The sequence below is a fragment of the Mobula hypostoma genome, chromosome 6 (genome assembly GCF_963921235.1).
Source record: "Mobula hypostoma chromosome 6, sMobHyp1.1, whole genome shotgun sequence".
NCBI classification, from domain to species: Eukaryota; Metazoa; Chordata; class Chondrichthyes; order Myliobatiformes; family Myliobatidae; genus Mobula; species Mobula hypostoma.
The window spans coordinates 74904032-74928379 of NC_086102.1; positions in this window are offsets into that span (position 1 = coordinate 74904032).

Here is a 24348-nt window from a genome sequence, read left to right on the forward strand (position 1 = left end):
TGCCCAGTATGCTTCACCTGTCTCTGGGGTCTGAAGAAAAAGTGGATGAGCACCTGGAGACCAGAGTTTTCCCCTTTTTTGGAGTGGTAAATATATGCCCACTTGGATCTCCCAGAAGATTCCAAAAACTTGGGCAAATGTATATGAAAGCAGCACCTAAAGCATTTTACAAAATGTTGCTCCTGATAAAATGGGAGCTGCAGGAACTGTGTACAGAGTTTGCACTCAATTTTGGTTTGGATATCAGTGCTCCTTCTCTATCATAGCCACAGTGCAGTGGCAGCAAAGAGATTACTTTTCATTAGCATTTTTTTTTTGTTTTATTTGTTACACGTTCAATGAAACATCGAACCATACAGTGAAATGAGTCCTTTTTGGTTCAGCAACCAACATATTCCAAGGTGTATTGGGGGCAGCCTGCAAATGTCACCATGGTTCCGGTGCTAAAATAGATGCCCAGAACTTGGTAACCCTAACCCATAAGTCTTTGGAATGTGGGAGGATATCAGAGCACACGGTGGAAACACATGCGATAATGGGGAGGACATACCAATTCTTACAGACAGTAGCGGAATAGAATCTCAGTCTTACAGATGGTACTGCAAAGTGTTACCCTAATTTCTGTGGTGCTACTGTGCCACTAAGTCATCATGAATAAGGGAAAAGCTAGACAGGGCAGGACAGAGGTGGTGCTCTCTTTTGTATCTCAGTCTCCCTCACACCCATTCTTGCTTCTGTGATCCAGTTTATGGGCAGTTCTGAGTTTTTTTAAATTTATTCATTTATGGGATGTGGGCATCACCAGCCATGCCAGCATTTATTGCCCATCCCTAGTTGCCCTTGAGAAGTTGGTGATAAGTGAGAAGTCATCCACCTGTAGCATTAATTCTGGTGATTCCCCCTCCACAAGCTGCCTGATCTGCTGAGTACTTCCAGCTTTCTCTTTTATCTCGGGTTTCTGGCAATGGCTGTGTTCCAGCACATCATTCTTTATTTTCTTTCATTCATTTTCCACTAGTTACCCGTCCTCCAGACAGATCGGGAATGATCATCACCTTCCCTTACAACTGTGTCACTTGAACACACTGCTCCAGCAATCCTAGTTCAATCCTAACCTCAGGTGTTGACAGTCTGGAGTTTGCACCTTCTCCCTGTAACCACATGGGTTTCCCCAGGGGTGTTCCTGTTCCCTCCCATAGCCCCAAGGCATGCAGATTGGTAGGTTGATTGGCCATTGTGAATTGTCCCTATTATGTCAGGAAGTAACAGAATCTAGAGAGAGTTGATGAGAATGTGGGGAGAACAAAATGGTTAATGTAGAATTATTGTAAGTGGGTGGTGTAAGATAGGAGGAACTTGGGCTGAAGGGCCTGTCTGTGCCTTATCACTCCATGAATCTCTGATCAACACTTGGATCCATTCTTTAACACTCCTCTCACCTCTTCACTTCCCTCCAGTACCCCTCTCTGCAACTTAAAACATGCTTATTTTCTCACTCTTCCAGTTATTGAACAAAACATAAACCTGAAACATCAGATTTGTTTCTCTCTCCACATTCACTGCCTGACCTGCTGAGTGTTTGCAACATTTTCTCTTTCAGATTTCAGCATTCTAAGTTTTTTGCTTTATTATGAAACCGCTCACTCCTTTCTTTACAAAAGTACACTTATTATAAATTCAAACCACTACAGTACTATTGTACACCTACATTACAAACAGAAACCAGACAAATCATGACTAATGCAGACTAAACAAACACATTCCCATCACTTTATGATCAAACAGCCCAGTTGACTGACTCTTAAATGAGAGGCGTAGTCTTCTGCAAGGTGTGAGCTGATCAAGTGGCCAATGATTGGACTGGCTTTCTAAAATAGTCTGTGGTTAGTGAAGGAAGCTTCACGTAAACATTGCAGTTCCTCCAGCATTTTGCGTGTGTTGCTTGAATTTCCAGCATCTGCAGATTTTCTCTTGTTTTTGAACTATTGACAAATGAGGCCAATGAATTGTAGTGTGATAGCATAGATTCTGCAGTTGTCATCTCATTCCCAATTCCTGCACAAAGTGCCACAGGATTTTGTAAGTGAACACTGGTTGTATATCTTCCCCAAATTCAATTTTGCCAACTCCGGAAGACACATGTCCTGCACAGACTGGCATGATGTCATTAGTACACAACTGATTGGTCAGACATTACTTGTCCTGAAGTGAATTTGACCAATTTCCTGCATAATGTAGAAATCATGACTACTGATAATCATACCAGAGAAAACCACTTTTTGCATGATTTACACAAAGGGCTCCGATTCTGAGGTTGAAAGAGTCACTGTGGATAACTTTCGTCTTGTTACGTTAATATTGTGATTTGGGAGAATGATACAGTAGAAATGGTTGGAAAATAAAAGTCCGATAGAAGTATGAAGGGATAAACTTCCCAACAGGTGCCAAGACACCTGCACAAAATGAAGATGAACCAATCTCAACTACACAAAACATTTGTAGCTCTGTATCCTTTCCACTCTTCGTAGTTCTCTAAATCTCTGACTCCTTATCAGCTTTGCTTCTTGCTCTGTTGCTCCCACTTTCTGTTGGTTTATTTACGAGCATCAGGATTATTTATTTGCATCAAAAATATCACTTTGTTTTACTGATATCAATATACTTATCTCTAGATTTCAAGGAATAAAGGCCTCTTAGATAATTTCTGCAGTAATATAACCAACAAGCAAAATATAGCAGCTTTTCACATCTCTGAACACTCCAATCACAAACAAGAGAAAATCTGCAGATGCTGGAAATCCAGGCAACACACACAAAATGCTGGAGGAACTCAGCAGGCCAGGCAGCATCTATAGAAGAGTACCGTCGATGTTTTGGCCAAGACCCTTCGGCAGGACCCATTTACATTGAGGCCCTAGTGATATAGTTGCAAAACAGCAGCTGAAACCAATTCTGTCTCCATTAATTCTGGAGGAATCTTAATTATGCTGCTCCAGTTACACTGACCCAAAGGCAAATATGTCTCCAGCACTGAAGTGAAAAGGATGGTTCTATGTAAAACTGAAGGTAATTCACACGTAAGAGAAATAAAACTTATTTATAGAAGACTTACAGTAACCAGTGACAGATTGCATAGTGATATTGCAAGTAGCAGTTTTGTGATATCGAATTGGTGAGCGCAGACTGACTAATGAGCTCTGTACATAACGATCCCCAGCTGTGGATGGTGACACCACATTACCAAAGAAAACAGAAGACTTTTAAACACTTCAAATCTCTATAGAGACGTAATCAGCTTAAGTTTCAATTACAATGAAAATAAAAAGGTATGGTGAATGCAGCAAATTTCTGTGATTATCATGTTCATATCTTTTCGTTCATATGTATTCCAGATGCCTATTTTCAGGGGCAAAATTTAAAAGCTAATCATTTTCAATGGATACAAATAGTTCTACCAATATTTCTGTCCATAAGACCACATGATATCTAACAGCAACTTCACAAAATGATCTTCCCAAGATACTTTGAAATACCTTTTTATTGCTATAGAGATTCCACACCCTTTTCGTTTTGTTACACTTATTTCTGCAGTCACTTAATTGCGACTTTTTCTTATTCTACCACCATTGAACTGGAAAGCTTGTATGAAAATGGTTCTCCTTGCCTGAAGCATTGTCCAGATTCAATAAGCTGGGCATCAAATTCATGTTAGACTTTATCCAATTTAAATAGTTCGTCCTGGGATTAAAGAGCACTTTAATCTTGTATCTATTTTCCACTATGGTTCTTTTAGATTTCTGGATGAGAACTGCTACCCTGAATCCCTGATCAGTAAAATTCCTAATCGCTACTGCTCTAAACCATGTAATCCACCATGTCCATGTACTTCATGAGAAAATTTGTCAGCCAGAATACTGTATGCTCGGATAGTCCTCACCATTCTGCTTTTGATTACATATTGTTATTCTTAAACCCAGTCCCACAGATATGCCCCTGTCTTAATGCTTAGTTTGTACTGCCTGGCAAATAAGTATCCCTGAGGTAATTCATCTGAGAGTGGGCCCCTGTTGTTTTACATTAAACCCCAAGGCAGGACCAATATAAGAGTGATAATGATTTCAAAGGATCATGCATTGTACAGTGGTGCAATTAGTTGGACTTTTTCCCCAAAGCTCCAGTGATTGGGGTTCCAACTCTCATTTTCTGCGTGCAGTTTGCCTGTTCCCCCTGTGACTATGTGGATTTCTCCTGAGTGTTCCAATTTCCTCCTACATGACAAAGTTGTGCTCATTAGTAGATTAACTGGCCACCCAAAATTGCCTCTGGTGTGTGTCAGCGAGTAGTGGAATCTGGGGGCGTGAGGAGAATGAAGTTGGCATTAGTACAGGGTTAGCTTAAAGGGTCGCTTGAATGTCATTGTGGACTTGGTGGTTAAAGGGTCTCTTTCTGTGATATATGACTCTATTTCTTTTGTTATTTTCTCCCTTTCTTTCTCTTTTGCTGTATTGCTTCTTTTTCAAAGAGATAAGTTTGAGTACAGAGAGGAAATTAAGAACCTGGTGGCATGGTGCGAAGACAATATCCCTCAACGTCAGCAAGACAAAGGAATTGGTTATTGACTTCAGAAGGAGTAGCGGATCGCACGACCCCATTTACATCGGTAGTGCACAAGCGGAACAGGTTAAAAGCTTTAAGTTCCTCGGGGTCAATATCATAAATGACCTGACTTGGCCCAACCAAGCAGAGTCCACTGCCAAGAAGGCCCACCAGCGCCTTTACTTCCTGACAAAGCTAAAGAAATTTGGCCTGTCCCCTAAAACCCTCACTAATTTTTTATAGATGCACCATAGAAAGCATTCTTCTAGGGTGCATCACTACCTGGTATGGAAGTTGTCCTGTCCAAGACCGGAAGAAGCTGCAGAAGATCGTGAACACAGCCCAGCACACCACACAAACCAGTCTTCCATCCTTGGACTCACTTTACACCGCATGCTGTCGGAGCAGTTTTGCAAGGATAATCAAGGACACGACCCACCCAGCCAACACACTTTTCGTCCTTCTTCCCTCCGGGAGAAGGCTCAGGAGTTTAAAGACTCGTACGGCCAGATTTGGGAACAGCTTCCTTCCAACTGTGATAAGACTGCTGAACGGATCCTGACCCAGATCTGGGCCGTACCCTCCAAATATCTCGACCTGACTCTTGGTTTTTTTGCACTACCTTACTTTCCCTTTCCTATTTTCTACTTATGATTTATAATTTAAATTTTTACTCTATTTACTATCGATTTGTACTCCAGGGAGAATGAAGCGCAGAATCAAATATCGCTGTGATAATTGTACGCTCTAGTATCAATGGTTTGGCGACAATAAAGTAAAATAAAGTTAAAGTTAAAATAAAGGATGGTGAATCTTTGCAACATGGACACAGTAGGCTCTCTCTCTTGCTTTTATGTTGGCTTTGACTTCCCTTGTAAGCTACAGTTGTGTCATCCTGCTTTTAGAATATTTCTTCTTCTTTGGGATGTACCTATCCTGTGTCTTCTGAATATCCCCCAGAAACTTCAGCCATTGATAATCTGTCATCATCACTGCTAGTGTCCCCGTCCAATCAACTTTGGCCAGCTTTTCTCTAATGCCTCTGCAACTCCCTTTACTCCACTGTAATGCTAATATATCAGACATTAATTTCTCCGTCTCAAATTACAGAGTGAATTTTATCACATTATGGTCACTGCCTCCTAAGGGTTTCTTTACACTAAGCTCCCTAACCAAATCCGATACATTACATAAAATCCAACCCAGAATAGCTGATCCTCTATTGGCTCAAGCACAAACTGCTCTAACAGCCATCTTGTGAGCATTCTACAAATTTTCTCTCATGGGATCCCAAACTACCTGCATATTGAAATCCCCCATGACTATTGTAACATTGCCCTTATTGCATGCCTTTTCTATCTCCCTGTGTAATTTGAGGCTCACATCCTGGCTGCTTTTCAGAGGTCTGTATAAAGCTCTCATTAGGGTGTTTTTACCCTTGCAGGTTCTTAATCCACCCACGAGAATCCTACATCTTCCAGTCCTATGTCACCTCTTTCTAAGGATTTGATTTAATTCTTTAGCAATAGAGCCGTGCCAACCCCTTTGCCTACCTGCCTGTACAATACAATGTGTATTTTTGGATGTTAAGCTCACAACTATAATCTTCTTTCAGCCATGACTCAGTGATGCTCACAACATCATACCTGCCCATCTCTAACTGTGCTACAAGATCATTTACCTTATTCCATTTACTGTGTGCTTTCAAATATTTAACACCTTCAATCCTATATCCGTCACCATTTTTGATTTTGTCCCCCTTTTACACTGCAATTCATCCCACTGACTGCGATTTTGCCCTATCATCTGTCTGTCCCTCCTGACAGTCTCACTACCACTGCCTCTGCTTGTATTCCAACTGCCCCATCCTCAGCCATATCACTCAGTTTCCCCTTCCTCTACCAATTTAGTTTAAACCCTCCTCAACAGTGCTGTCAAACCTGCCCACAAAGATATTGGTCTCCCTCGGGTTCAGGTGTAACCCATCCCTTTTGTACAGGTCATACCTTCCCCAGAAGAGATCCCAATGATCCAGAAATCTGTAAGCCTTCCCCCTACACTAGTTTCTCAGCCATGCATTCATTCGCCAAATCATCCTACTCTTACTCTTACTGGCGCGTGCCACAGGCCGCAGCCCAGAGATTACTCCCCTGGAGATCCTGCCTTTCAGCTTTCTACCTTGCTCTCTAAGTTCTCTCTTCAGGAGCTCCTTGCTTTTCCTACCCATGTCAATGATGCTGATATGTACTAAAACTTCTAGCTTCTCACTCTCACCTTTGTAATGTCATAGACCCGATCCGAGATTCCCTGACCCAGGCACTTGGGAGACAACATATGATCCGGGGGTCTCCATCGCATCCACGGAACATTATGTCTACTCCCTTAACCAAGGAATCCCCTATGACTATTGCACTCCTCTTCTCCCCACTTCCCTTCTGAGCCACAGCAGTCGATTCAGTGCCAGAGACCCGGATGCTGCAGCTCCTCCCAGGTAGGTCATCCCCCTCCACAGTGCCCCAAACGGTATTGTAATTATTGAGGGGAACAGCCACAGGGATACTCTGTACTGGCTGCCCATTTCCTTTCCCTCTCCTGCAGTCACCCTTCTGCAACTCAGGGGTGACTATCTCCCTGTAGCTCATATCTATCACCTCCACAGTTTCCCGTATGGGCCAAAGGTTATCAAACTGAAGCTCCAGTTCCTTAACACATTCTCTGAGGAGCTGCAGCTCAGTGCACCTGGTGGAGTTGTGGTTGTCTGGGAGGCTGGAGCCTCCTATAATTCACACATCTCACACAAAGAACACAAAACATCTCCTGGAGCCTTTCTCCCTGCTTCAACTATGCACTAACAGACAATGGAGAATGAATAAGAAGAAACTTACCAGATACAAACCTTGTCCAATTCTGTCAAAGCCTCCCCACTTTAACGCCAGTCCACTCACACAATGGCTGCTCCCTTTGTCCCTGCCTTTATTGTTTTATGCACCCATTTTGATTTCTCATTCAATCTTTATTGCCTCTGAATGGCTTTTGGAGATTTCCTGGACCTTTATGTTGCTGCCAATTTATGAACAAGCCATTTCTCAGCAAAGATGCTCAAGGATTTATGAAAACTGATAGGAATTGTGCAGCCTTTCCTTCTGTTAAAATGGGATTACTGAGGTTGGAAGATTCAACAGCTGCCTACACCTTTCCCAATTGTACCTCAATGCAATCAGCAAAACTCACTGGCTTCACTTCAACAAACACTGAAGATATGCAGATGAATCAGTGCAGCAGGCCTCATGCATTATCAAAGGCAAATAAAAATGAGTACAGTAGCAAACCATTCAGCCCTGGATACTTACACCAAACATGATGTTGAATTAGATTAAATCTCTTCTGCCTGTACATGATTTATACCTCTACATTCTCTGAATATCCATTTGTCATCGGGGTGGCATAATAGTGTAGCCATTAGTGCAATTACTGGCTGTAAGATCAGGGTTCAATTCCCGCTGCTGTCTGTGAGGAATTTGTACTCTCTCCTGACGACTGCATAGGTTTCCTCCGGGTGCTGCGGTTTCCTCCCAAATTCCAAAGATAGGTATAGTGAGTTGCAGGCATGCTATGTTGGTGCTGAGAGTATGGTGACACTTGCGGGCTGCCTAGCACAATCCACGCTGATTTGATTTGACACAGATGATGCATCACACTGTGTTTTGATGTACTTGAGACATGCAAGTCTAATCTTTTAAAATCTTTATCCAATGACCTAAACACCATCATCATCTACTTCTATCACCATTCCTGTGAGCCTGTTCCAGGCACTTACCACTCCTGAGGTAAAAAACTTTCCCTGCATTTCATCTCCTTTAAACTTTCCCCTTCCCATTTTAGATGTGTGTTTTCTAGTTCTTGACATTTCTACCCATAGAAAAAAAGATTATGTCCATCTTACCTCTGCCTTTCAATCTTATCAATTTTAATCAGGTCTACTCTCAGTTTCTAATGCTCCAGAAAAAAAAATCCCATTAGCTTTCCACCTTGCTGCTCTGAATTTATTTTGTGTTTTTGGCGCCTCACTGGAGACTATTATACACAAGGGATAGAGTGAAGCTTAGCTCGTGGTGACATGCAGAAAATCCAAAATTACCCCACTAAACTGTGAGCAGCAACCGGGGAAGCTCCAGCATCAATGCAGCTTTGCTTCAAGCTGAATTTTCCTGTTTTGGTACTAGGTATGCAGAACAACACTTTGAAGTGAACCTGAAAGTGGACTGATACCCAACATGATGTAATCTTACTTGTTATTCCTTACTGGTACAACCAGAAAGTAAGTTCTGTCCAATGACACATCTGAGAACTTATAGGATTTTCTGTGCTTCTTAATAGAGTTCCCAATCAGCATTCAGCAATAAAAATAACTGTAGGATCTGCACTGTTAGTCACCTGAATAATTTTGACTTGTTGTCATGGTTAGCCCAAATGTAGCATCATAGAGTGAAAAGTAACAGATGTTGGAAATGCTGAACAAAAATAGAGAATGGTGGAAAGGCTCAGTATCAGTGGAGGCAGAGACAAAATCTACATTTCAGGCCAAGAACTTTCCATAAAGAGAGGCGATTGTTGGAGCAGCCATTGCGTGAGTGAGCCAGGGTTAGAAAGGGGAACAGAGGACTTGCTCAAAAGAATTTGGTGAGAAGAGGCAGAGGCTAGGTCGAGGTTTCTGTCAGGCTTTCTCTCTCTTTGTCTATTACTGCCTAGTTAGAGTACTAAGAAGGATTCCCAGAGCAAGGGTGTGCTCCTCATGCAATCTGTGGTAGCTCTGCGAGTGTCTCTGTGATTGCCACGTTTGTGAGAAGTGCATCTGGGTTCAGGTCCTTACAGAGAACGTTATGGAACTGGAGCTGGAGGACCTTCAGCTCACTCAGAAGAATGAGGAAGTGATAGGAGCTAAAGAGAGCAAATCTCACCTAAGTGTAGGAGCCAGGTAGCCGGATGACTATCAGGAGAGTGAAAGGGATAGTGTAGCCATTCCCCTTCAATATCAAATATGCCACTTTGGACCATGTTGTGGGTGGGAACAACCTACGAGAAGAAAGCAACAGACACTAGATCTCTGGCACTGAGGCTTGCTCTGAGGCTCAGGAGGGAAGAGAGGAGAAGATGAAAGCGGTGGTGATAGGGGATTTAGTGGAACAGACAAGAAATTTTGTGGACAGAAATAAGATTCCCAGATGGTATATTGCCTCCCGGGTGCCAGGGTAACCAATCAGATCAGGTCCACAGCATACTTAAGATGGAGGGTGAGCCACCACAAGTCATGGTACATATTGGTACCAATGTCAATGTTGTAGGTAGAAAAAGGGAAAAGGCCTGAGAGGGAATACATGGATCTAAGTAGGAAGCTGAAAAACAGGGCCACAGGGGTGGTAATTTCTCGATTGCTGCCTGTGTTACACACCAGCAAGGGTAAGAATATCATGTTTGGTGTACAAACGTGCAACTGAAGAATGGTGTAGAGGGAAAGGTTTCAGATTTATGGATCACTGGGATCCCTATTGGGGAAGGTATGATCTGTAGAAAAGGGATGGGTTACACCTGCACTCAAGGGGAACTAATATTCATGTGGGCAGGTTTGCTAGAGATGTTGGAGTGGGCTTAAACTAGTTTGGCAGGAGGTTGAGAATCGGAGGTTTAAGTCAGAGGATGGGCTTTTGGTGTAAGGTTGGATGCAGCATGTAGAGGGACTGTGAGGGAAGGTGGGGCGTGGAAGGGACATAATGGCAGTCAGCTGGATGGTTGAAGTATGTCCATTTTAATGCACGAAGGATCAGGAGCAAGAACATAGAGGTTAGAGCACAGAGTACATGGAAATATGATGTTGTGGCCATTACACAGACTTGCCTGTCGCAAGGGTAGGAATGGCTGCTGGATGTTCTGGGGTTTAGAAGTTTCAAAAGGAAGAGGAAGGGGGCAGGTAATAGGGGCGGGGAGTGGCATTGTTAATCAGAGGTAGTATCACGTCTGCAAGAAGGGAGGACATCATGGAGGGATAGTTCACTGAGTCATTATAGTGAAAGTCAGAAACAGGAAGGGAGCAATTACTCCATTGGAAGTGTTCTATAGAACCCTCAATAGCAACAAGGACACTGAGGTGAAGACCAGGAAGCAGACAGCTGTAGTAGCTGGAGTGTAGTCAGCCTGAGGGTCAGTAACTAGTGGTGTTCCACATGGATCTGTTCTGGGACCCCTGCTCTTGGTGATTTTTGTAAATGACTTGGCTGAGGAAGTGGAACAATGGGTTAGTTAGTTTGCAAAGTTGCATGGTGCTGTGGATAGCTATAAGATTATCATTGGCTTCAATGGTACATTGATAGGATGCAGAGCTGGGCTGAGCTGTGGCAGATGGAGTTCAATCCAGAACAGTGTGAAGTGCATCACTTCAGAAGGTCAAACTTGAAGGCAGAATACAGGATTAATGGTAGGATTCTCAAGATTGTGGAGGACCAGAAAGACCTGGGGTGCACATCCATCGATCCCTCAAAATTGTTGCGCAAGTTGATAGGGTTATTAAGAAGGCAATTAGTCTGTTGAGCTCCATTAGTTGTAGGGTTGAGTTCCCTGTGAGGTAATGTTGCAGCTCTATAAAACTCTAGTTAGACCACACTTGGAGTATTGTGTTCAATTCTATCTGCCTCATTATAGAAAGGATGTAAAAGCTTTAGAGAGGGTGCAAAGGAGACTTACCAAGATACTGCCTGAATTGGAGGGCATGTCATATGAAAATATGTTGAGCTAGCTAGAGTATAATCCTCACTGATTTAATTTGATGCAAACAACAAATTTCACTGTCTGGAGCTCCCACCATGGGTTTCGCAGACCCCCTGCTTAATGGTATTGGTCCATGGCATAAAAAGGGTAGAATTTCCTGCTGTATTTCTTGATGGACTTGTGACAAATAAAGCTAATCTTCTCCTTCTCTTCTCTTTTCTCTTTGGAGTGAAGGAGGATGAGAGGATTAGAGCCATACAAGAGGTGAAGAGACATAGAAAGAGTGGACAGCTGGAGACCTTTCCCCAGAGTGGAAATGTCTAATATGAGGAGTCATATCTTAAGAGTGATTAAAGGAAACTATAGGGATATGTCAGAGGTAGGTTTTTTTTATGCAGAGAGTGGTAAGTGCATGAAGTACGTGATGGCAGAAACAGATACAGTACATCAGAAACTTGTAAAAGACTCTTAGATAGGCACATGGATGAAAGAAAAATGGAGGAATATATGGGATGGAAGGGTTCAATTGACCTTAGAGTAGATCAAAGGGCCAGGACAGTTCTCTTTTATGCTCTAGTACTGGGAAGGACAGAAGACAGGTGTGTTAGGTTGCAGAGAAGGGGATGAGTGAAGAGAGTCGAGGGAGTATCTGTGATAATGTGCAGTTCAAATTTGTCAAGGTAACATATTCTGTTTGCTTTCCATTCTGCAGCTATAAAATCTTATTAGAAAACCAAATACACCACAGGGCTGTGTGTTTAGCCCCCTGCTCTGATCGCTTTATACTTATGACTGTGAGGCTCAACACAGCTCCAATGTCACAGGTAAGTTTTGCACACAAAATGCTGGAGGAACTCAGCAGGCCAGGCAGCATCTACAGAAAAGAGTGAACAGTCAGTGTTTGGGCCTGAGATCCTTCTTCAGGACTGAAGAAGAGTTTCAGCTCGAAACATCAACCTATGCTTCTAGAAGGATCAATGTAACAAGTCTGGGTAACACCACCTCCTCAACTTTCCACCGAAAACTCTCACCATCTGACCTTGGACCTAAACTGGGAATAGACTTTACTGAGAAAAATGAAGCACTTGCATCACTTATTGATGTGCAAATGAGGAAGCAATCTGTAGTGAGGAAGAGCTTTCCATAAATCACTAATTGCCACAAGCTGTTGTTCTTCTTTACCTAGCACAAACATGACCTATATCTGCATTATTTTCAAGATCTTGAATTTGTACCTGAACTGACGAGTAAGTCATAAAATGTCTAGATTAATAATCAAGTAGCTTTTAATAAAATGGTATTTGTCAATGCAATGCCAAGCAAATTTTCAACTGTGAAGAGAAACATAGCAAGCTCAGTCCTACAGGTTGGAACTTCCACAGAGACTATAGGGAGAAATCTGCTGTAGATCACAGGTGATAAACTTGTGAGAACATTGGGCACTCAAATTTTGGGCACTTAGCTACACAGCAGGTAATGCAACAGCATGTGCCTTGCTGAGCACATTTGGCAGGCTGTATTCCTACAGGTATTTAGTCACAGTGAAAGAGAAATTCCATGTTTTTTCCCATAATCACGTTTTTCTACCTCTTTGCTTTCATTCTCTCTTTCTCAGTAACACACACCTACACTCAAACACATTTGTATATGTGTGTATATACATCAACAAACAAATAAATAAATATTTTATATCACAATTAAATAAATAGTGCAGAAAAGAGAGAAAAGTATTGAGGTAGTGTTCATGGGTTCATTGTCATTTCAAAATCTAACAATATAAAATATTTTGAAAAGTTGTGGGAAAAACCCACACCAGCGATCTCTGCCCTATTGTTTTCATATATATTTTATTTGGTGTGTTTTCACATTAAATCTGCACAAAATATTCATTAAAAATCCTGCCCATCCACTGAGATTGAGACATACAGCTGATCTCCAAAGGGACCTGTTCCTTTCCTAGCCACTCTTAAACTCTTACATGATATATCTGAAGAACCTCTTGGGATTTTCCTTAACTTCACTTTCTAAATCCATTTCCTACTCTCTCCTTGCTACCTAATTTCTCTCTTAAGTGTACTCTTAATCTTTTAATGGTCATCATGGGATTCTCTCATCACCAACCTCTTAAGTCCAATGCATGCTTTCTCTTTTTGCTTGACCAGAGTCTCAATATCTCCTGTCTGTCAGGTTCCCTAAACTTGACAGGTTTACCCTTCACTTTGACAGGTGAAGGGTAATGCTGAGTCTGAACTCTTGATATCTCATTCTTAAATGCCTCCTACTTGCCTTCCTTTCCTTTCCCTTCAAATAGGTTCCCCAAACGACTTCTGCTAGATCCTGCCTAATTCCTTCAAATTTATCCCTGCTCCAGTTTAGGACACTAAGCTGTGGGTCTGCTATCCTCTTCCATCACTACATAATAACCAGTAGAATTATGATCACCAGAGCCTTACTGCCACATCAGTTACTTGCCCTGCGTTGTTCCCCAAGAGGAGGCCCAGTCTTGCACCCTCATGAGTAAGGCCCCTAATATTGACTCAGGATACATTATTGGACACATCTCAGAGTCAGAATCAGGTTTATTATCACTGGCAGGTGATGTGAAATTTGTGAAATTTGCATCAGCAGTTCAATACAATACATAATCTAGAAGAGAAAAAATAAGTAAATAAAATAATAATAATAACTAAACAAGTAAATAATTTACAGTATACATATATTGAATAGATTTTAAAAAACATGCAAAAACCAGAAATACTGTATATTTTTTAAAAAGTGAGGTAGTGTCCAAGGATTCAAAGTCCATTTAGAAATCGATGGCAGAGGGGAAGAAGTTGGTCCTGAATCACTGAGTGTGTGCTTTCAGAATTCTGGACCTCCTACCTGATAGTAACAGTGAGAAAAGGGCATGACCTGGGTGCTGGAGGTCCTTAATAATGGACACTGCCTTTCTGAGACACTGCTCCCTGAGACCCCGCTCTCACAAACATGACCGCATCCAGGCCTTAAATGGTTAGGGTGGCCAATCAATAATGGGCAAATTAAAATCTCGCACTAATATAGTCCTGTTGTTCTTACAACTATGAACAATTTCTTTGCACAGTTGCTCCTCAAGTTTCCACTGATTATTGGGAACTTCTAATACAGCCCCACAAGGGTGATGCTTCATTTTTTGTTCCTAAGTTCTACCCATATGGCTTCACTGCATGATTCCCCAAGAATGTCTAGCCTAGGAAAACTGTTACAACCCCCTGATCAAAAAGACAACACCCCACCTCCTCCCTTACCTGTACTTCTGTCAGATCTGTAGCATCTCTGTTATGGAACACTGAATTGCCAGATCTACCTCCTCTCAGCCAGGTTTCTGTTATGGCTACAACATTCCAGTCCTTGGAGTCAATCCACACTCTGACTTCATCTACTTCAGCTGTTAATCCTCATGCATTGAAGAAAATGCAGGTTAATCGAGTATTCCCTCCCCTCCCTCTACTGTGCCTCTGGCTATCCTGACTGCTAAATCTGCTCTTGCAGGCTACTACTTCATGTCGTGACTTGCTCATGTTCAGAGTCCAACCCCTTTGCCAGTCCAGTTTAAACCTTCTCATGTAGCACTAGCAAACAACCATGCAGAGATATAAGACCTCTTAACCTAACTTTTCCTTACCATCAAAGACATAGGTGTGAAACAGAGATTTCCCAGGCACTGAGGTCAGTGACAGTGACTACGTCACAATAGACATAGAGGGAATCACCACCCAAGGATTCACAAGCTTCACTGAGAGTCTTTCTGTTATCTACACCTCCCAGCAGAGTGCTATGTGTGTAGATTTTGCTTCCACAAGATGGCCCTTGTTAACATCCTTTCCTTCATAAAATCCCAAGCAGAAACTTAAGGACATGAGGGTGCTGCATTTACAGTCATGGTCAAGGTCACCCTCACTCTCATCCACAACATGATCCCAGCTCACTTGGCTGCTGACCACTGTATTCGGGAAGGCTGGGTGGAAATGAACAGTGCTTTAGGAATGCGTGCACAGGAAGAAGTGAAGGATAGAAACATAGTTCACAAAAATGTTTTGTAGTTTCATTTGCTACCCCACAGCACATCTGGAAAGCATTGTCTAGAAGAAAATCTGTCTTTGAGTACATGTTGCTGGAGGTGTGGATTGAGCAGCTAGTCAGCCTCACTGTGTCCCACTTGCTACAATTGCTCATGGTCATGCTGGTGTGTATCTTTCCTCCTGCTCTTGCTGAATTTTGTCCTCCCCCGTCTTGGCAGGCAATGGCTGAGGTCATATTGGTAAACATTAGAGACTCTGCAGATGCTGGAAACCTTGAGTAACACACATCCAAGATCCTCATGCCCAACTGTTCCAGTAGGCCAACTGTTTCTACCTGCTCCTGTTCCTCTGAACTTGTGTCCACATACCTCCACTCCATGTTATCCCCCTTGGTTCAGATCCTTCCTACCTTCATGTATGACACTTCACGTGATCTCCATCTCTTCAATAACTTTCCGTTCCCTGATTCAGATCACTTCATTTATACTATGAACATCCGGTCCCCATATACTTCCATCCCCTATCAAGAAGATCTTAAGGGTCTCTGCTTCTTTCTGGACAACAGACCTAACTAGTTTCCCTCCACATCGCCCTCCTCCATCTGGCAGAACTGAACCTCACTGTCAATAATTTCTCTTTTGCTTCCTCCAACTTACTTCAAACAAAAGGTGTAATCATGGGCACTCACTCCACCCACCCCCTGCAATTGTAATAGGGATAGGGTTCCCATTGTTGTTATGAGCCTATATATCTAGCACATCATTTTTCACACCACCTGCCATCTTCAATGGGATCCTACCACTAAGCACATCTTTAACCCCCACTCCTCTTTCCATAAGGATCACTCTCTTATCCACTCGTCTCTTCCCACTGATCTCTCTCCTGGTGTTTACCCCTGCAAGCATTACAAGTGCTATACCTGCCCCCACACCTGCTCCCTCACCACCATTCAGGACCCCAAACAATCATTCCAGGTGAGGCAACACTTCACTTGTGAGTTTGTCGGCGTCACCTTCTGTATCCAGTGCACCCGGTGTGGCCCTCTCTGCAACAGTGAAACCCCGATGCAGATTTGGAGACTGCCTTGTCAGCTGCTTCTCTCTGTCCATCACAAAAGGTAGGATATCCCAGCGGCCACCTTTCCCATTCTGGCATGTTGTCCATGGGCTCCCTTACTGCCACGATGAGATCAAATGTAGGTTGGAGTAACCTCATGTTCTCTTGGGGTAGCCTCCAACCTGATGTCATGTACATCAATTTCTATAACTTCTGGTAATTGCTCTCCCCTCCCTCTATCTGCCATTTTCCATTCCCCATTCTGGCTACTCTCTCAACCCTTCTCTTCTCCTCCCCTGCCCTCATGTTCTGCCCATCACCTCCCTCTCTCTCCAAACCTCATTCTGTTTACTCCATGCTTCACTGCCCTCTCCAATTAGATTCCTTCTTCTTCAGCCTTTCACCTCCTTCATGTATCACCTCCCAGTTTCTTATATCATTCCCCTCTCCACCCATCCACATTCCCCCTCACCTTGTCTCACCTATCACCCACCAGCTCATACTCCTCCCTCTCCTTCCACTATCTTGTTCTTGTTTCAATTCCTTTCCATTCCTGATGAAAGATCTTGACCCAATTACCGACAGTCTATTCTCCTCCATCGATGCTGTCTGATTGAGTTGCTCCAGCATTTTTTGTGTGTTGTGTGTGGTTACATTGGTAAATCGGTTTATTATCACCATGTGCACCAAGGTGGAGTAAAAAACTTAAATTTTGTATCATTCATACATGTAAATTTATTAAACAATGTATTGAGGTAGTACAGCAAAAACAATAAGAACGCAGAATGAAGTGTTCTAGTTATAGAGACAAAATGGTACAGGTAGACAATAATATGCAAGATCATAGCAAAATCGATTGTGAGGTCAAGAATCCATTCTTAATGTACTAAGGAGTTAATTGTTTAATAGTCATATAACAGACAGAAGTTGTCCTGAAGCCTCGTGGCATGTGCTTTCAGGCTTTCGTATCTTTTGTCTGATGAGAGGGGAGAGAAGAGAGGTTTTTGGACAAATCAAACACTGCACAGCCGAGCCGGAGAACAAATTTTCTCCCTGCTTGCTGAATACTGAAGAGTGTCACCTGAGAAATGCAAAAAATAAAATTTCAACCTGAGAAACTTTATTTCGTTCTCCACTCAAGCTGCCGGCCACGTTTGTAACTGGGCTGAACTGGTGTGTTATCAAAGTCATTTATGATGCTCCAGTACCATACTAACAGCCTTCATTCAGTGTAATATTATCAATTGATGCCAATTTACCACTACAACCTTAACGCAACTAATATTCATTTCCAGAAAGTTACTTTGCTTAAAAGAGCTAATGATGTTAACAGTAAACCTAAGCTCTCAATTCATTTCTAAGTCTCAGTCAGACAGGGCAACAAGTGTTTAACACTTACTCCATTAAATCCATTTGTTGTCATTACAAAGACTTGAAAAGGTATGACTATTGTATTTATTGTATTTACACCTTTTAAGGCTATGATCTGCTACATCTTGAATTAATCTTCGAGGCTGGGAACTTTTGCATTATGCTGTTCTTCCCATCTGCAATCCTAATGGGCAATGACCAAATGGTCCACAGAAGAACACATGCAGTCAAGTGTGAGTAGATGTTTAAATCAAAACAAAAGTTCAAAGTAAATTTTATTATTAAAGTACATATATGTCACCATATGCAACCCTGAGATTCATTTTCCTGTGGACATACTCAACAAGTACTCTATAGAATGATAACTATAACAAAATCAATGACAGATCACCCAAACTAGGACATTAAACCAAAGTGCAGAAGACATCAAACCATGCAAATACAAAAAGAAGAAAAGAAACAATCATAGTAATAAATAAATGATCAATAAATATCGAGAACATGGGTTGAAGAGTCCTTGAAGGTTGAGTCCATTGGTTGTGGGAACATTCCAATGATGGAGCAAGTGACGTTGAGTGAAGTTATTCCCGTTGGTTCAAGAGACTGATGGTTGAGGGTTATTAAAGTCAGAGGGCTGCTTAATAATCCCTTGATTCATGGAATACTTTGGCAGAGGTTGCCAATAGGCATTGATTCTCTTGAGTTAGAAATATAACAAGTGGCCTCATTTAAAACTGCTCCCAGACCTTTAACCTCACAGCCCACTTGTCTGTACAATTACAACCTAACATCATAGCTTGATAGTCACACAGCGTGCTCCCATAAAGTCTTTAATAGAAACATAGTAGGTAAGTTGTGCTTCATGCAGGTTTATTTATGCATATAATACCGGGTCGGTAGAGCTCAGGGGGACTTGTTTGAACCTCTGTAGAGGCATAAGCCATCTCCCTCAACTTCCATTTTCCCCTGATGTACCTGGAACACAATAACAATTCACTTGGAAATTGGAAGTGAAGTTCTCCCTGATATTGGGAGTCCTTGTGCAGGATTCCCTAAAGGTTAATTTACAGGTTGAGTCTATGGTGAAGAAAGCAAATGCAATGTTAACATTTATTTCAAGAGGACCAGAACACAAAAGCAATGATGTAATCTTGAGGCTTTATAAAGCACTGGTGAGGCCTCACTTGCACTATTGTGAATAGTTTTGAGGCCCTTATCTAAGAAAGGATGTTCTGACAATGGAGAGGGTTCAAAGGAGGCTCACAAAAATAATTTCAGGATTGAACAGCTTGTCACATGAAGAGGATTTTTGATGGCTTCGGGATTGTATTCAGTGGAATTCAGAAGAATGAAGGGTGACATAATTGAAAACTATTGAATGTTGAAAGGCCTCAAAACAGTGGATGTGGCGAGAATGTTTCCAACGGTGGGAGAGTCTAGGTCTAGAGGATACAGCCTCAGAATTGAGGGGCATCCTTTTAGAATGGAGATGAGGAGGAATTTCTTTACCCAGTGAGTGGTCAATCTGTGGAATTTATTGCCATAGGCAGTTGTGGAGGCTAAGTGTTTATGTATATTTAAGACAGAGGTTGTTAGATTGGTCAGGGCATGAAGGGTTACAGGGAGATGGCAGGAGATTGGGGCTGAGAGGGAAAATGGATCAGCCAGCCATGATGAAATGGCGGAGAAGACTCGAATGGCCAAACAGTTGAATTCTGATCCTTTATCTTATGCACTTCTGGTCTTACTTCTGGTCTCACCAATTTCTAATAGCATGCAGGCATAGACTCCTCCAGACTCTTAATCAGCTCTTGAAACTTTTACAAAGGATCAGACGCTGCTCCAAGTATCTTAGACTTGCTACTTATCAGCATTTTCTGAAATGCCTTGTTTTCAAGGTCTCATTCAACCCCTCTTAAGTCAGTGTTATCTATTGGGCTCAACCTTGCCTTCCTGCCTGACTGCAGCCTATGAATGTTTGGGACCTACTCTCTAGCCTAGACCAGTGTCCCTCTAGGTTAATCTCCTTGATCCCCATGCCACCATCTATCCTAGTCTGCTCAGATTAATGTTTTGTTTCAATGTGCTGCTCCTCTTCAAAAGGAATTGCGAGCCATTCCTTTTGCTCTTCAGGGATCCCTTCCCTGCTTCTTTGTAGTGTTACGTACCAATAGCAATAGATATGAAATTAGGTAAGGTTTTTATATATAAACAACAAAAGTTATTAACCTCTACTCAAAAACATAGAAAAGTAAACAAACGACTAACTTAAACAGAAGTTAACAGTGTTATGCGTCTATAGCTATCAAACAGTCGAACTTAGAGACAATTCTTAACAGATCTTACTCAAGCACAGTCTTAAAGTGGTAGTTTAAGAAGTCCAAGTAATTCATGAAATAAGTGAGAGGAGAGACTTCCCGAAGCAGCGGTGAGGCGATTCTTGAAGAAACGAAGAGACTGTTGACGTCGATCCCGGCCGAGAAGTACCTTTTTCCGAAGAGACTACGAAGAGTGAGTTTTCTCAAAGTAACTCACCTTTAACCAAAATGCTAACCACACAACACCCAAACCATGTAAGCGTTAACAGAAGTGCATGCCACGTATGGATTACACCAAGCGTCAGTCACACCCGAAATGCATCGAATGCCGCTGATTAACCCCAATCCTTTGGGTTTGTTTGAAGCCTGCAATCTTCACTCTCTCTCTCTCTCTTTCTCTCTCTCTCCTTCTACCATTGCGTAACCACCAATGCGTAATCACTCACGGGAATCAATACTGTGGACAGGTAACAGTAGGCACTCCAAAGAAATGAAGGAATACACGTGTGGTGATATTGCAGAAATGCTGAGATGTGAATGTGGCTCACAGCTACAAGCACAAAGATTTCAGGGTGCTGCAGACTTTTTTTTGTTGACATAGTCAACCGATCGAAGATACTAGATGTAATTTGAGTTGGAGAAGTAATCACATAATGATGAAGCTAATGACCTCGGTCTGGCTACCATTCCAGGCAAAGTTTTCAATATAAAATTGCCTCTAATTATCCATTGGCAGATTACCAAGGGCAGATCATGCATCTATGATGCTGCAGTAGAAAGAATTGTCGCAATACAGCAATAAAGTTCCCTGAGTTCTGCACCAAAACCATCCTTCACTTTGCTCTTTTGTAATGCTAGAAAGGAAATAGAATTTGAGTACATACATATGGACTGATGGTGATTCTGTTAAACACGCTTATGCTAAATTGTTTATATTTAAAGACTTGGGAATACATTACTGCTCCCCTTGACATGGCATGCTGAATTATGAAAGATATACTGATAACTGTAATGCATTGTAATGCATAGGCCATTGACTCTTTTAGGTACCTGCTTGTCCAAGTGAACTGCAGTGGTACTTGGGCCATGAGGTATTGTCTGCACTTGGCTAATGGACCAATGGAATATTCTACTGATCCATAAAGGTGCTGTTAATTGGACTGCTGAAGGTTAGTCCATTTTTGCTTATAGGTTTAGCACTGTGGACTAGGAGGTGCGTCAAACTAAATTAAAATATATATTCAAACAAGTACTTGAATTGAATTGACTTTAATTACTTACATGTTTCACATACACGAGGAGTAAAAATCTTTACATTACGTCTCCATCTAAATGTGCAATGTGTAATTTATAGTAAGTTATAATAAATAGTATGTACAACAGGATAGTCAATATAACATAAAAATACAGTTGTGTTAGCATGAGTTCATCTGGTGGCCTGGTGGAAGAAGCCGCCCCGGAGCCTGTTGGTCCTGGCTTTTATGCTGCGGTACCGTTTCCTGGATGGTAGCAGCTGGAACAGTTTGTGGTTGGGAGACCACACCAAACTTCCTCAACCGTCTGAGGTGAAAGAGGCGCTGTTGTGCCTTTTTCACCATACAGCTGGTATGTACAGACCACGTGAGATCCTCGGTGATGTTTATACTGAGGAACTTAAAGCTGTTCACCCTCTCAACCCCAGATCCATTAATGTCAATAGGGGCTAGCCTATCTCCATTCCTCCTCAAGTCCACAACCAGCTCCTTTGTTTTTGCGACATTGAGGTTGTTTTGTTTATTCATAATAAAAAATATATATACAAAAGTAGACACAGTGTAAAATTTCCATTCATGGTCACTACATTCAGTTATGTTAACTGTTAAAAACACATATCACTGTAACCACTTATGTGGTCCCTTGGGGTGATACACGCCTTCATTGTTTGAGGGGGTTAGGGCAGAATCTGACAATTGTGAGTGTAGGGCACTTGTGAGTGTATAAGGATTAAAGGAGGGGCATGAAGATACAGCCTTGCTAGGCACCAGTGTTGAGTATAATCATGGTAGAGGTGTTGCTCCAGATGCTTATTGATTGCTGTCTGTTGATCAGGAAGGCAAGGATCCAGTTGCAAAAGAAGGAGTCTCCAGTCTAGGGGTTTGGAGATGAGTTTTCTTGCAATGGTAGTTTTGAAGGTGGAGCTATAGTTAATTAAAAATAATCTAAATGTGGATGTCCTTACTATCCAGATGCTCCAAAGGTGCGTATAGGGCCAGGGAGATGGGATCCACTGTTGACCTGTTTCAGTGGTAGGTGAATTGCAATGGGTCAATTTTGACTGGGAGGCTGGAACTGATATGTGCCAATACCTGACTCTCGAAGCACTTCATGACGTTAGATCTCAGAGCCATTGGGCTGTAGTCATCCAGGCACATTACCTGGTTTGTCTTAAGTTACTGGGATAATGGTGGTCTTCAGAATCCTTGATGTTTTGAAGTGCAGTCAAACAAGAGAAGAGCTTTCCCTTGTTGAGTGTAAAGTTGTATTGATTATAGTAGTGATTGATCCACCAGGTGCGGAGGAAGTATTTCAATATATTCTTGATGTTGTTGGCAAAAAAAAACAGGAGGAACATTGAGCACTCAGATTGTGAGCCCCTCGTCAAAGGATCCTAGAGCATGGAAACAGCCTCTTTGGCTCACCATGTCCATGCCGACTATCCAGAACCTATTCGTACTAACCCCATTTTCCAGTACTTGGCCCACAGCTTTCTATGATGTGGCATTTCAAGAGCTTTTATAAAGTATGCTCCACCCTTGTACAATGGAGTTATTATGCCAATTACACTGCTTGGCCATGAAGACAGTCAGAATATTGGTAGTGGCTGATTTGATAGTGGTGATGCCATTGAATGTAAGCTGGGAGATGGATGGACCTTTTCTTATTGGAAAGGTCTGTCTGCTTCTCATAGTTAGGTAAATGTTAACAACAGCAGGTCATGTCTGGATGTTGTCCAAGCACCGTTTGTTAGCTGCTTTGTACTGCTTCATCACTGGCTGAATTGTGAATGGAAATGAGTACTGTAGAATTATCAACAAAGAAGTTCTGTCTTTGAACTTGTGAGAAAAGGAAGGCCATTAATAACAAGCTGAAGAAGGCTTGATGGAAATTATTGGCTGAGAAACTCCATTAATAATTGGGCAACTTTTTCATGCAGAGGGTGGTGAGTATAAGGAATTAGCTGCTATAGGACATGGTTGAGGCAGGTGCAATAGTTATCATTAAGAACCACTTGGATAACTACATTCAAATAAAAAGTAAACACTTCTTTGTCCCCATTTATTGCTGTGCTTCATAATAAAAATGAAAATTTTGGGTCACAAGGCTCACTTTGGTGACAAAGCAAATATTAGTGTTAGGACCTTGAACCTAATGAAACTGGATGGTATAAACATAGTGAAAGAGGAAATAATAAGGGGTTTTCCTGTTAAAGCAGATAAGTACCTTTCCTCTGATGAAAGATATCCCAGGTTGTTAAGGGAAGCAAATGAGGTTAAATCAATTATAAACATTTCTTCTTTTACCTATAACTATGGCCTCAGGGAAGTTAGTAGCTATTATTGAAGGAGAAAGATTGAGAGTGATTAATTACCCGGCTATCAACAAAATCTCAGGGATGATTAAATGATTAGAAAATTAATTTGATTGATTGATTAATTTGTAAGTTTTATTGTATCAGTCATCACAAAAAAAGACACTTATTTATCCTAGTCATTAGTATGTATTATGTTGGGATAACATGATGTTAAATTTTGGGGGAGCCAACTTTGGTTTGGCTGCACTTGTAGTATTATGCAATGGTTGTTCCATGGCAGGAAGTACATGGAGACATTGGAAAGGGGACAGAAGAGGTTTACATAGATGCTAAACATGAGAATGTCTGTAAGTGCTGGAAATCCAAAGCAACCCACACACAATGTTGGAGGAACTCAGCAGGTCAGACAGCACCTATGAAAGTTAATAGATGGGCGATGTTTAGGGTTGAGATCCTTCTTCAGGACTGTCATGGAAGGAGGAAGATCCCCAAATAAAAAGTGGAGGGAGGGGAAGGAGAATAGCTAGAAGAATAAAGTAGATGAACTCGTAGCACAGATACAGATTGGCACGTATGATGTTCTAGGCATCAATGAATCGTGGCTGAAAGTAGATTA